The sequence below is a fragment of the Phaseolus vulgaris genome, chromosome 1, assembly GCF_051622355.1.
Source record: "Phaseolus vulgaris cultivar YP4 chromosome 1, ASM5162235v1, whole genome shotgun sequence".
NCBI lineage: Eukaryota > Viridiplantae > Streptophyta > Magnoliopsida > Fabales > Fabaceae > Phaseolus > Phaseolus vulgaris.
Window position 1 is genome coordinate 23,757,925 of NC_143498.1, and position 3,380 is coordinate 23,761,304.

Consider the following 3,380-nt stretch of genomic DNA (forward strand, 5'->3'; position numbering starts at 1 on the left):
TTTTTCCTTTGCCATCTAGAAGTGAACCTTCACACTTACTTATCCAGTTGGTTATGTTCGTGTCCATTAGGGATCTTCTTTGGGTTCTCACCATGTAATTGATAAAAATATCAATCCTAAGTTAAGTGTCATATCTAAAATGGAATCATCTAAAATAAACTCACATCATGTGGTATTTAGAGCTTTGGTTTTTTGTGCATATTTTCTTTGAGTTGATTTGACACTTTACTTTTCTTGCACCTTTAAATTCTTTCCTTTATATTGAAGAAAACTTAAATTCTTTCCTTTACATTCAAACAAATTTAAATTCAGCCTTTACTTTTTTGTCTTTACTTTTCAACATTTTTTTTCATTACCACTTCTTTTTCGCTTTTGAATGTTTATGTTATGTCCATTTTTGTTCTTACTCTTTTTGCTTTAGTCATATGTTCTTAGTGTTTCTAGGACTCCTTAATTGTTTCTACTTACTTCCTTTTAATTGTGAAGATATAAAAGTAACTAGAATTTGTTTGAGTAGAAGTAGATTTAAGTTCCAAACATAGTTTTCAAGTGTTCATTTCATTTTAATCCCAAACTTTTTGTGATAATTGGAGGTAAATGAAAATATGCATAACAAACATTATGGACATCTTATTTCCATAATCCAAAAACAAGTATACAAAAAAAGAGAAGTTGCGCAAATTATTTGTTCCAATCTTTTCAAGAGCAACATTTCAAAAAATAGTGGATTCATTTTATTTGGCAAATTGATTTCAACCTTGTGGATTCATCCTTTTTCTTTGACAATTTCTAAAGAAAAGAAAAATTCATTGTTGAAGATTTAGTAAGTGTCTTAGAATCTTTTTGTGTGCTTTTCTTGCTTGTGTTTTTTTAAAGTTTTGTCATCATCTCTTTTTTCCAACTTGGTTTAGCTTCTATGTTTTGAGCTTTTCTTGCTTGTCTTTTAAAATTATTTTAGTTTTGTTGTGGTTCATTTTTAGATCAAGTGTTAAGGGCTTTGTCCTTTTTCATTTGAGAGCTTGCAACACCAAGATAGACCTTTTTTGAGAGAAATTTACTTTTGAGTGCTTTGTGCAATTCTTTTCTTTGCTATAGAAAAGAGTGACACAAGTGAGGAGAGAGTTATTAACTTTTATTTCACTAATTGTTTGTTCACTTTGTGCAATTTTTATGGCTAATGTTTCTTAGGGGAATCATCCAAACCTCAATCTTCCGAAAAGGCCTTTCTTATGGGTGAGCTTGCGGCAACCAAAAGAGCATTAGCCCAAAAAGAAGAAGACATGCGACAATTGGAAGAGAGACTTCAAAGACTTGAATTGGCACAAGATAGACAACCAAGAGGAAGGAGGTGGGAGCCAAGGAGAACTTAAAGGAGCTATACCCACTACGACAACCAAGAAGAAGAAGAAGAGTGGAGAAGGCATCATTATGATGAAAGGCACCACCACCACCAACCAACCAAGCCATCTTTCCCTTTTATTATATTGCCAAGTTTTAATGGGGAAAGTGATGCCAATATATATCTAGGATGGGAAGCTAAGGTACAAAATTTCAATGTGTATGAGGTCCAAGAAAACCAAAAAGTTAGGTTAGCTTCCCTAGAATTCTTAGACCATGCCATGCAATGGTGGCATCAAACTGTAATGGATATTGGGCTAAATAAGAGGTCAACCGTGGTCTCTTGGAACGATTTAAAGTTATGCATGCATGCAATTTGTTACTCCTTGTTATAGGAAAGAACTCTTGTTGAAGCTCCAACAACTTCAACAAGGACCTAGAAGTGTAGATGAGTACTTTAAAGATCTTGAAACTACTTTGACTAAAATTGACATGCATGAAAATGAGGAGTCAAAGATAGCTAGATTTGTAAGTGGTTTAAGAAGAGAAATCCAAGATGTGGTAGAACTTTATAATTATTCCTCTTTGGAAAAGTTGTTTCACCTCGCCATCAAGGTTGAATCACAAATTTTAATGAAACTTCTTTCAAAACTAATCATAATGATGGATTTTACCACTCATAAAACTTCTTCAAAAACTTTTCCAACCAATTTTGTGAAAGTTACCACTTACAATCCTAGAGTTTCTCAACCCTCAACCTCTACACCTAAGTCACCCACCAAAACCTCAAGTCAAAAATGTTTTAAATATCTAGGTTTTTGGGAAGATAACAGCCAATTGTCCTTCAAAAAGAACCATGATAGTCAAAGGGGAGGGGGGGGGGGGGTTCATGAGTGACCATAGCTCTCAAAGGTCTAAGTCCCCTACCTCTTCAAAAAGCCAAAATGAGGAAGAGTGTGAGTTACCATGTGAGAGAGACTTGTTAGTGATAAGGCACATGCTTGGTCAAATTTAGAAACCTTTTGATGAAAGTCAAGTAAAAGGGAAAACATTTTTTACACAAGGTGCCTTATCAATAACAAATTGTGTTCCTTAATTGTGGATGGGGGTAGTTGCACAAATGTGGCAAGTACAAGAGTGGTGGAAAAGCTTGGGTTATCCACCATCTCTTATTCAAAGCCCTACAAGCTCCAATGGCTTAGTAAAAAGAGGGAAATCATAGTTAATAAAGAAGTCCTCATAACTTTTGCTATAGGAAAATATAAAGATGAGGTTTTAGGTGATGTTGTGCCAATGAAAGCAACACGTATTCTTTTGGGAAGGCCTTGGCAATATGATAGACAATTTCTACATGATGGCCTAACTAATCACATTTCTTTTAACTTCCAAGGGCACAAGGTTATCTTAAAACCCCTCTCTCCCAAAGAATTTCATGAGGACCAAATAAAAATGAAAAACAAAAGAGAAAATGAAAAAGAGCAAGAAAGAAAAGATAAACTGAGTCAAAAAATATTATCTTACACAACTAAATCAATCATAATGACTTGTGCAATGCTACAAACTGCACCTCCAAGTTATCCTTCTTTCTTATCTTTTTCATTACCAAATAAAAATTACTTCACATCTTGGACAAAGAAACTTTTGATTGAACATCAAACATGTTGAACCAAGTAGTGTTCAAGTTTTGAAGAATCCAAACCCTTTGAAGGATGTTGAAGGCTAGGTTGTGCTTGTTGTTGCTGAGTTGTCCTAGATAGGATCTGGGGTAGATCGTGTATGTAATCCACTCTTTGATTGAATCCAAAGTATAGGCATTCTCAATATTTTTAAAAGAAAAGTGTTTTTCAAACTAAGTGAAAAACAACTAATTGTTTTGTCGAAACAACCGATTGTTTTATACTTAGGTGTTTTTAGAAAAGATTGAAATATGTTTTTCAAATGGTTAAGCTGTTAAAACCAAAACAACCGATTGATTCGAGGAAAGAACCGATTGTTTGTTTTGGTACCATAACAGAAAAACTGTTTTGTGCTTTGACTGAACA